This window comes from Ailuropoda melanoleuca, chromosome X, assembly GCF_002007445.2.
Source record: "Ailuropoda melanoleuca isolate Jingjing chromosome X, ASM200744v2, whole genome shotgun sequence".
In the NCBI taxonomy this organism is placed as follows: domain Eukaryota; kingdom Metazoa; phylum Chordata; class Mammalia; order Carnivora; family Ursidae; genus Ailuropoda; species Ailuropoda melanoleuca.
The window spans coordinates 65928216-65940485 of NC_048238.1; the positions used below are offsets into that span (position 1 = coordinate 65928216).

General features: G+C 37.8%; 1 pseudogene; it reads left to right on the top strand.

The window, feature by feature from the left end:
* The first annotated feature begins 595 nt into the window (after positions 1-595).
* Positions 596-11785, top strand: LOC105242030 (annotated as a pseudogene).
* Positions 11786-12270: the final 485 nt, after the last annotated feature.

Genomic DNA, 12270 nt, shown 5'->3' on the forward strand with positions numbered 1-12270 from the left:
CACTGAATTGGTGGAGCTGGCTAGCCATTTTGGGCAGGGGGGCTGAGAGGTGGTGACAGCTTGGGTGTTGCTACTATGGAATACTGGGAGAAATGGTATTATGATATATGGGTTTGAGACGTTATAAATGGCTTCAGTCACTCCTCAATCTGCCTTGAAGCTGAGATTATGTGCCACAGGCATGGGCAAGAATCTCAGGTGCTCAGCTCATTTGATTGACTGGATAAATACTAACGTTAAGATAAACTGGCCTAACAAAGGGGGTGTTCCCTCCCTCCCTCTATTATGCTGAATCTCTATGGAAGAACTACAAGAAATTATAATGTGAATTTGGGATGAAACATGTTATTTACACCCAGCATTTTGGAGACCCAGAGAAAGAATTATTTTCCTCTAATAATAATAATAATAATAATAATAATAATAATATAATATAATAATGCCCCAGGGTGTTTAATATAGCCTTATTGTCAGAAAAAATCAGGACATCCATTAAGACATATCATTATGTACTGCACCTACCTAATGCCTTTTTCAGCATTCCATTAGGACTTGAATCCAAAAACCAATTTGCCTTCATATGGAATGCGAGACAATGGACCTTCCAGGCGTTGCCCTAACGGTATGTCCATAATCCCACAATTTGTCACAGAATGGTAGCCAGAGATTTAAAAAAAATAGGTATTGCCAGAGGAAATGGTGCTTTACCATTATATAAATGATGTTATGTTAACCCGTGATGATTTATCCTCCCTGTCTCAAGCAGCCATGTCTTTACTGTCAGGCCTACTTAAAGACAGAAGGATGGGAGGTAAACACCAGCAAGATCCAAGCTTTGGGTCAATCAGTAAAGTTCCAGGACATCATCTAGTCAGGTAAAACAGAAATAATGCCGGAGACAGTCATTGCTAAAATACAAGCCTTTCCCAATCCCTGAAATGGTAAAGGGATTACAGGCTTTTGTTGGTTTATTGGGTTATTGGAGACCTTTTATTCTCCTTTAGCACAGATATTAAGATCTTTATATGCCTTGACTAAAAAAGAGAAGCCAATGGGATCGGGGTGCTAACCAACAAGAAGCTTTTTAAAAGGTAAAAATGGTAGTAAAACAAGTACAGGCCCTGGGGGTATTAATGCCAGATGTAAGTTGTGAATTAAATATAAGTTCATATTGAGAAGGGTTTGGCTGGGTGTTGTGGTAATGACATAACTGGAAACAATCTCATTAGGACTCTGGTTTCAATTATGGAAGAGAATGGAAGCCAGGTATAGTCCAATTGAGAAACAACCATTCACTACATATTTTGCACTGCAACAGATGGAAAGACTGACTGCTGACCTGCCTGTGATAATATGAACAACTCTGCTGGTTGGCAGATGGATTAAGGACATATTAAGCAAGCAAAGAGAGCCTGTGCCCAGGTAAGCACCTTATACAGATGGCATGCTTACCTACAGCAAAGGACCAGTTACAGTGTCAGCCTACTATTTCATGAACTACACTCATTACTGGGGCAAGCCACCTATGTTGACCCAGCCTAACTTCCAGAAGTTGCCAACATTATGCTTCCCTCCCCCCAGTAAAGAAAGGGGTAGTCTAACCTCTAGCAGAAGCATGGTACACTGATGGCAGTTGCAAGGAAAACCACCTATTTGGCAATCCTCTGCTATACAAACTTTGGTTTGAGTAGGCAGAACTAAGAGCAGTATGGATTTTGTTGATGCAAGAACCCATGCTCATTGATTTGGCCATTGACAGCTGGGCAGTGTAGAAAGGGTTAACAATGTGGCTGCTCCAATGGCACAAAGAATGCTTGGCTATATTAAGTAGACCCCTGTGGGGAGTGGAACTATGGGAAGATATTTGGGAAGTATGCACTAAAAGATGTAGGCATCTGATTCTGGCATGTGTCTGCTCAACTTCACATCCATATACCAGGCAATCATGCGGCAGGATCTCTAGCCCAGGCATGAGCCTTTCTGCTGTGCTTGTCCTATGTAGCAATTTGGGTCCACTGTAAATCAGGACACCAAGGTCCCAAAACTACTTGGTAAATAATAAAAAGATGACATCACCCTTTGAAATAGTCTGATATAAAAAAATTAAAAACAAGGGCGCCTGGGTGGCTCAGTCAGTTAAGCATCCAACTCTTGATTTCGGCTCAGGTCATGTTGAGCCCCATGTCAGCCTCCATGCTCAGTGGGAAGTCTGCTTGGGATTCTCTCTCTCCCTCATTCTGCCCCTCCCCCATCTAAAATAAATAAATAAATCTTTGAAAAAATAAAAATAATAAAAAATAAAATAAAATAAACTACTCCAATCTATAAACACTGGCAAGGACTGCCTACAATGCCACCTCAGGCAATGGCCATTACACCATACCTTAGGACATATTGGGCAGACTACATACCTACTGTTTCTTGTTGGAAAACATTACACAGGCCCATTGCCAGTATGAAAAGGGCACAAATATGTGCTGAACTGTGTGGATACTTCCACAGACTTGTATAAGCCTTTGTAGAAAAGCCAACCAGGCTGCAATTATAAAGGGATTAATGGAACCTGGGAAGATGACCAAGTAGGAGGATCCTAAGTTCACCTAATTCCATGGATACACCTAGATAATAGCTGCATGAGTGTCACTAACCCAGAAAATGAATGGAATACTAGCAGAACAGACTCTTCACAGTTAATTGTAGAGAGGAGGCCACACCAAAAATGGTAGGAAGAGCAGAGTCCCAGTCTAGAACCAAACTAACCAGTGAAGCTAATCATAGATGGGAGGGACACCACAAATACAGAGAAGGGAAAGGAATAGACCCCACACATGCACCCCAGACAGGGGGACGTGCGCTGGAAACAAGAGTTCTCATGACATTTAGCTTTGAAAACCAGAGGGGCTTACCGTAGTGAGTTTTTACATTCTGTGGGGCTTAACGCTGAGAACTTTAAAAATCAATGTCTCAGCTCTGGGAGAGCTGGAAGATAACTGGAAACAGTCTTTGCTCTTAAGGAGCCAGCATTAAAAAACAATCCCACCAAGATACAGCATAGAAGCAGCAGTTTGAAAATCTCCTGGGGTGTACAAAAGATTTATTTACTAATCTGGGAATGTATATGAGAATGGTAGGAATCTTCAAGAGACTACTCCAAGAACGAAAAAGCTGGCTGGTGCCATTCCATTCCCCCTTCAGACTAGATAGCCAGAAACCTGTGGGAACCACTAGGAACACTCTCAACAGAACTTGCTAACACTGTGTGCCCCACCCCCATGTTCTCCTGTGGACTTGCCCCATCAAACCTGCCCAGGACTCTCTCCAAAGCAGCTCCAGCCAAGCTTCATCTTGCAAGCAGCCACTTGTAAGCTAGTGGTGATAGCACTGCACACCCTAGCCCTGCATTCTCTTGTGGACTGCCCCATCTTATCTGCCCCACTTGGCAAGAATCCCACCAAAGTGGTGCCTGGCACATTTTATTCTGCAAGCTGCCCCAATAGTGACAAGCACCACTCCAAAGAGACTCCTGCCCTACAAGGAAGGGAAGATAACCACACATAACAGTTCCACTACATCCAAGCATGGGGCTGGGGGCAGACATCTGCTCTGGCTGCCAGTTCTGCCCACCAACAAAAAATATGATAGGGGACAGCACAAGGAGAGTGTCCTGTAGTTTGCGGTCACTGCAACTACAACAGACAGACTGGGGGCAGACATCTGCTCTGAATGTAGTCCCTGACCACCAATGAAAACCTCTCAGGGGAGAATGCAGGGAAAGCACCCCGTAATATGGTGCAACCACAGCCCCAGCAAACAGGCTGAGGACAGGCATCTAGTCTGACCCAACTATAAGACCAAGGAGGCCCAGAATGGCCCTTTAACAGCACAGGGACCAAACTCAAAAGTCAAAGAGGACCATTTTAGCCAACTGGTATAGAAGCAACTATGGCTCAGCCACAACCATAAGGTGCACACAACACACATAGGAGACACTCCTGAAGCACCAGGTTGTGATGAACAGGAGGCATTGTACTACAAAGCACCACAGGACCTCCTCTTCATAAGGCCACTACTTTAAGATCAAGAAAAATAGCTGACTTTCTGAATACATAGAAATAAACACAGAGATTTAGACAAAATGAGGAGACAGAGGAATATGTTTCAAATAAAAGAACAGGACAAAATCATAGCAAAGAGGCTAAACAATAAAAATATACCTGATAGATAATTCCAAATAATGATCATGAAGATATTTACTGGACTTGAGAAAAGAGTGGAGGATCTCAGTGAGACATTCAACAAAGATATAGAAAATTTTAAAAAAGAACCAATCAGAAATGAAGACCAATATAACTGAAATTAAAAATACACTAGAGGGAATAAATAGTAGACTAGAGGAATCAAAAGAATGGATCAGCAGTGTGGAAGACAGGGTAATGAAAAGCATCCAAGCAGAACGGCAACATCTTCAAGCATAATAATATTCACATTTGAGGGATCCCAGAAGGAAAAGAGAAAGAAAGGTGGGCAGAAAATTTATTTGAAGAAATAATAGCTAAAAATTTCCCTAATCTAGGGTAGGAGACGGGCACCCAGATCTGGAAGGCAGAGAGCCCCCAAAAAAATCAAATCAAGGAGGTCCACAGAAAGACACAAAATAACTTAAGTGGCAAAAAACAGTGATAAAGAATTTTAAAAGCAAGAAGAGAAAAGAAAAAGTTACACAAGGGAAACCCCATAAAGTTAACGGCTTTTTTTTTCAGCAGAAACTTTGCAAGACAGAGGGAGTGGCATGATATATTAAAAGTGCTCAAAGGGAAAAAAAAAACAAAGAAACAAACAAACAAACTACAGCCAAGAATCCTTTATCCAGCAAGGCTATCAGTCAGAATACAAGAGAGAGAGTTTCCCAGACCAATGAAAGTTTAAAGGACTCATCACCACTAAATCAGCCTTAGAAGAAATGTTAAAGGGAATTCCTTGAATCGAGAGAAAAGGCCCTAATCAGTAGTAAAAACAATTAGGAAGGGGAAAAAAAATTCACAGGTACACCAAATACAATACAAGTAATAATCACTTTTAAAACCAGCAAGAAATAAAAGCAGGATAAAATCAATTATATCTATAAACATCAAAGTATTCACAAAATAAAAGGATGTAAAGCATGACATCATATACATAAAACATGGGGAGAGGAGTAAAAATTTATTGCTTTTAGAATGGGTTCAAACTTAAGTGACCAACAACCTAATAAAGACTGCTATTGCATAGAATGTTATATATGAACCTAATGGTAACCACAAATCAAAAACCTGTAATATATCCACAAAAAATGAATAAAACAGAACCCAAGTGCATCACTAAATAAAGCCATCAAACCTCAAGGGAAAGGGGGAAGAGAAGGAAGAGAAGAATTTTAAAAATAAAGAAATAAAACAAGTAACAAAATGGCAATAAGTACATACTTATCAATAATCACTTTCAATGTAAATGTGCTCCAATCAAAATACAGAGGGTGACTGAATGGATAAAACAGCAGGACCCATCTATATGCTGCTTACAATAGACTCACTTCAGACCTAAAAAGACCCTCAGATTGAAAGTGAAGGGTAAAAAAAAAAAAAAACATTTACCATGCAAATGAAAGCCAAAGTAAAGTGGAGGTAGCAATACTTACATCTGACAAAATAGACTTTAAAACAGAGAATGTAATAAGGGACAAAGAAGACACTACATAGTGATAAAGGGAACAGTCCAACATGAAGATTGTAAATATTTATGCACCCATGATGGGAGTACCCAAATACATAAAGCAACTATTAAAATAACTTAAAGGAAGAAACTATTAATAATACAAAAATAGTAGGAAACTTTAACACTCACTTATATCAATAGATAGATCATCCAGACACAAACTCAACAAGGAAACAATGGCTTTTAATGACACATTGGACCAGAGATCTAACAGATATATTCAGAACATTCCACTTAAAACAGCAGAATGAATTTTTTTAAGTGCACATGGAATATTCTCCAGAATGGACCACATGTTAGGCCACAAAACAAGTCTTAACAAATTTTAAAAAAAATAAAATGATATCATGCATCTTTTCAGACCATAACAGTATAAAACCAGAAATCAATCACAAGAAAGTATCTGGAAAAAACACAAATATATGGAGGTTAAATAACATTCCACTAAACAATGAGTAGGTCAATGAGGAAATCAAAAAGGAAATTTTTAAAAAATGGAGACAAATGAAAATGGAAATAAAATGGTACAAAATCCTGGCAATGCAGAAAAAGCTGTTCTAAGAGGAAAGATTATAGCTATACAGTCCTACTTCAAGAAGCAAGAAAAATCTCAAACACCCTAACCTTACACCTAAAGGAGCTGGAAAAAGAACAACAAATGGAGACTTAAGCCAACAGAAGAAGGGAAATAATAAAGATTAGAACAGAAATAAATGAAATAGAGACTAAAAAGACAATATAACAGATCAATGAAACCAGCAGCTGGTTCTTTGAAAAGAAAACATCAAACAAATTTATAACCCTTAGCCAGACTCATCAAAAAAAATAATCAAAAAGGACTTAAATAACTAAAACCAGAAATGAAAGAGGAGAAATAACAATGAACACCACATAAATACAAAGGGGTATAATAGAATATTAGGGATAATTATATGCCAAAAAATTGACAACATAGAAGAAATGGATAAATTCCTAGAAACATATGACACTCCAAAACTGATTCAGGAAGATATAGATAGTTTGACCAGAATAATTACTAGCAACAAAATCAAATCAGTAATCAAAAACTCCCAAAAAATGAAAGTCCAGGCCAGATGGCTTCACAGATGAATTCTACCAAACATTTAAAGAAAAGTGAATACCTGTTCTCAAAATAGTCCAAAAGATAGAAGAGGAAGGAAAGTTTTCAGATTGATTGTACAAAGCCAGCCAACATTACCCTGCTACCCAAACCAGATAAAGACACTACAAAAAAAAAAAAAAGAAGAAAAAAAAGAGAGAACTACAAGGCAATATCTCTGATGAACATAGATGGAAAAATCCTCAACAAAATATTAGCAAACTGAATCCAACAATACATTACAAAAATCATTCAATCAAGTGGGATATATTCCAGGGATGCAAGGGTGGTTTAATATTAGCAAGTCAATGTGACATATCTCATTAACAAGAGAAAGGATAAAGCCAATATGACTGTTTCAATAGATGCATTAAAAACTTCGACAAAGTGCAACATCCATTCATGATAAAAACTCTCAACAAATTAGGTTTAGAGGGAACACACCTCAACATAATAAAGGCCATATATGAAAAAATCACAGCTAACATCATATTCAATGGTGAAAAACTGAGAGCTTTTCCTCTAAGATGAGAACAAGACAGAGATGTCCAGTATCACCACTTTTTTTCAACATAGTACTGGGGGTGCTAGCCACAGCAATGAGACAAGTTTCACAATTTGCAGATATCATGGTACTCTATATAACAAACCCTAAGGATTCCATTGAACTACTAGAACCGATAAATGAATTCATGATTTTGTCATGATACAAAATCAATGTACAGAAACATGTTGTATTTATGTTCACTAATAATGAAGTAGCAGAAAGAGAAATTAAGAAACCAACCCCCTTTCCAATTGCACCAAAAAGAATATAATACCTAGGAATAAATAGCCAAAGAGGTGATGGATCTGAAATCCAAAATTTATAAAACACTGATGAAAGAAATTGAAGATGACACAAACAAATGGAAACATATTCCATGATCATTCATTAGGAAAACCAATATTGGTAAAATATCCATACTACTCAAAGCAATCTACAGAGTCACTGCTTTCTCTATTAAAATACCAGTAACAGTTTTCTCAGAACTAGAACCAATAATGCCAAAATTTGTATGGAACCACAAAAGACCCCAATAGGGAAAGTAGTCTTGGAAAAAAACAAAGCTGAAGTTATCACAATCACAGATTTCAAGATATACTACAAAGCTGTAGTAATCAAAACAGTATGGTCATGGCACAAAAATGGACACAGAAGTCAATGGAACAGAATAGAGAGCCCAGAAACAAACCCATAGTTATACGGTCAATGAGTCTATGACAAAGTAGGCAAGAATATACATTGGGAAAGAGAGTTTTTTCAATAAATGGTGTTGGGAAATTTGGACAGCTAAATGCAAAAGAATGAAACTGTATCACTTCCTTACACCATACAGAAAAAAAAAATCAAAATGAATTAAAGACCTAAATATAAGACCTGAAACCCTAAAACTCTAGAAGAAAAGACATACAGTAATCTCTTTGACATCATCTGTAGAAACATTTTTCTAGATACAACCACTTGGCAAGGAAAACAAAAGCAAAATTAAACTATTGGGACTAAATAAATAAATAAATAGCTTTGCACAGTGAAGGAAACCTAGAAACTTAGAATCCTCATTCGTTACTAGTGGGAATGAGAAATGGTACTTCCACTGTGATAAACACTTGGGTAGCTTCTTAAATTGTTAAGCATATGCTTATCATATGATCCAGACATTGTACTTCTAGGTAATTGCACAAGAGAAGAAGAAACACATGTCCATATTGAGACCTTATGTGAATATCCATAACAACATTATTCATAATATCGACATAATGGAAGCAGCCTAGCGTCCATCAATAGGAAATGAATAATGGATAAAAAGCTGAGTTATGTCCATACAATGTCAGCGGTAACATGCATTAACACAAACAAATCTTCAAAGTATTAAGCCAAGTGACAAAAACCAGACACAAAATACTGCATACTGTATGATTCTGTTTATATGAGATTCTAGAAAAGGCAAAATTGTAGGGACAAAAAACAGATCCATAGTTTCCATGGTGTGGGCGTTCCTAGAGTGAATTTACTACAATGGAGCACAAGGGAACTTTCTGGAATGATGGAAATAGTCTATATTTTGAGTAGGATGTTGATTACATCATTGACTATATGCATTTATCAAAACTCATCGAACTGTATACTTAAAAAGGGCAATTTTATTTTATAAAAGTTATGCCTCAAAAACTAAAAAAAAAAACAACTTTGAAGTATCTATTCTCTTGCTATCTGAAATAATTTGTTTAAAAAATTAGAATCATAGTCCTTATAATGCTAAAGAATGTGCAGTGAAATAGGTCTGTGACAATTAGCCTTGTAATTAAGAGCCTTTTATTCCTCTCATTACCTAGTAATAAGTCAGGTAATCAAGGAGGCACCTCCAGTTTCTAGTCAGGATATTTGGTAAGCAATGAGCAGGTCCACTGCAGGCTTCATGACCCAGTAAGAAAGAGAGCAAGGAAACTTGTAGTTCTTGGGTGGAATGAAATTACCTTGTATCAGTAATATCAGTGTTTCTTACAAATGTGGGTTGAGGTTATTAGTAGATTATAAATCAATTTAGTAGATCTTTTTTAATTTTTAAATAACATTTAAAAAATATAAAATATAGGTGTATATCTCAAGTAATAATGGTAAGTATTCCTTTTTTTTTAAGATTTCATTTATTTATTTGACAGAGAGAGAGAGACAGCCTGTGAGAGAGGGAACACAAGCACGGGGAGCGGGAGAGGAAGAAGCAGGCTCCCACCAGAGGAGCCTGATACAGGGCTCAATTCCAGGACCCCAGGATCACGTCCTGAGCCGAAGGCAGACGCTTAACCACTGAGCCACCCAGGTGCTTCAATAATGGTAAGTATTCCTTGTGGAACTCTAAGTTTGTGTGGATGTGTGTTTGTATTTAATAATTCAAGATATAACATATATTTATTACTATAGATTTCAATAAAAAACTTGCAAGTTTGAATTCCAGTAAGTTATATGTCAATAGATCTTTTAGTTTTGATATGGTCGCTCCCAAATGTAATGGGATGAAAGGCAGAGTCTGTGTTTCAGACTACTCTGATGTGGCCAGGTCCTTATTCTGCATGACCATAATATGTATGGTGTGCTTCTATGAAGCAGTAGTAAGGAAAGGGGGACTTATATCCACCAACTCATTTGTATCCTAGTTGAGCCTAGCTCACTAGGATCCAGTAAGTGCTTTGTACTCCAGCAGCCCAGAGATTTTCTTCCTAAACAACTGTTGGTCAGAACCCAGAGCTAATAAGATTACAGGACTAACTTAAGGAGAAAATGGCCAACTGCATGATATGGTATGAAAAACACCAGGTTAAGCATTATACCCTCTCAAAAGTCTTCTTTTGAAATCCAATTATTTCTTGGAGAATACTAAGAGTACTTGATATATAGTACTTCTTTATTGATAATCATTAGTATATGTGATGCTTTCTTTTTCTGGAATAGAAGAGCAGTAAGTGTAGGAGGAAGGCACTTGATAGCCAAAAGAAAAGAAAAATAAAAAGTCTAACAAATATTTTGAAAGGTAAGAGGTGGGCGGTGGATGGGTTCAATGGGTGATAGGGGTTAAGGAGAGCACTTGTGATGAGCACCAGGGATTGTATGTACATGTTGAATCACTATATTGTACACCTGAAGCTAATATTATACTGTATGTTAACTACATGGACTTTAAATAAAAACTTAAAAAATAAGGCATAGGGGCGCCTGGGTGGCACAGCGGTTTAAGCGTCTGCCTTCGGCTCAGGGCGTGATCCCAGCATTATGGGATCGAGCCCCACATCAGGCTCTTCCTCTATGAGCCTGCTTCTTCCTCTCCCACTACCCCTGCTTGTGTTCCCTCTCGCTGGCTGTCTCTATCTCTGTCAAATAAATAAATAAAAATCTTAAAAAAAAATAAGGCATAAAAGGTTATTGAAAATCAGGCAGTATGGCTAATATGATATATAAAATAACATTTTCTTTCCCTTCTTTCAAAAAAAATGACAAGATAGGCTGTATCAAAAGTCACTATGACATAATTTATATTTTTATCCAGAGCCAGTTGTAGAAGTTGTTCAATTTATTTTCCTGATGACCTAGTGACTTTTGCTTTGGCTCATAGTCATACTAACTAGTTATATTCAAACAAAAATATCTGCTTTGAATTATATGAGGAATGGGGCAAGAGTAGAGTACCCATGCACCTCCATCCAACCTCCATCTCAGTCAGTCACCTGCGAATCACTCTGAACCACCTATAACATAAAGATGTGTGTGTGTGTGTGTGTGTGTGTGTGTGTGTGTGTGTGTGTGTGTGTAGGAAAAGGAACACATTCTCATCATAGGAGAAGGATGGACTTTCTAATGATTAAACACTGAGTTGGGTCAAAATTTTCTGGTGGACACCACAATATGTATTAGCACATCATTCTCTTTCACTCTCTTCTTTGAGATAAGTTAAACCATTACACTGGCATGGAATAAGAATTGTTTAAACTTCAAAGCACCCAGCCACATCTTTTGGCAGACAGTGCGAAGCATGCTGCCCCACAAGACCAAGAAAAGCCAGGCTGCCCTGAACCACCTCAAGGTGTTTGCTGGGATACTGCCACTCTATGACAATAAAAAGTGGATAGTGGTCCCTGCTGTCCTAAGGCTGTGTGTCTGAAACCTACAGAAATTTTGCTTACCTGTGCCACCTGGCTCATGAGGTTGCCTGGAAGCACCAGGCAGTAATAGCCACTCTGGAGGAGAAGAGGAAAGAGAAGGAAAAGAGCCATTACTAGAAGAAAAAGCAGCTCATGAGGTTATGGAAACAGTCCAAAAAGAATGTGAAGAAAATTGAGAAGTACACAGAAGTCCTCAAGACCCATAGACTCCTGGTCTGAGCCTGATGAAATTGACTGTTTATTCAAAAAAAAAGAAAAGAAAGAAAGAAAGAAAGAAAGAAGAAAGAAAAAGAAAGAAAGAAAGAGAGAGAGAGAGAGAGAGAAGAAAAAAAAAACTAAGTCAAACAAAAACCTTGACTATTTCTAGCTTATCTTATTATAATGATACTGATTCAATTTATGAAACTTTATATTATTGCATTGAGTTGATGCTCATCTCCTGTATTAAAAGTAAAGCATTTTGATAATGTGTTCTTCTAGGTGCACCTATTTCTAGATGACTTCAAGAAGACCAATTTCACTGACCCCATGGTATTAAGCTACCTAAGAGACAGCAATTGGTTTTCCTGAAGTGTAAGCTCCTTTAGGGCAAGAAGTAGACCTAATTCCTTTCTGAATGTTCAGTGCCCAGTGTAGTGTCTGGCACAATGGAAGGGAGCAAGAAATGTTTTTGAACTAACTGTTTTAACTCTTTTATGTGAGCT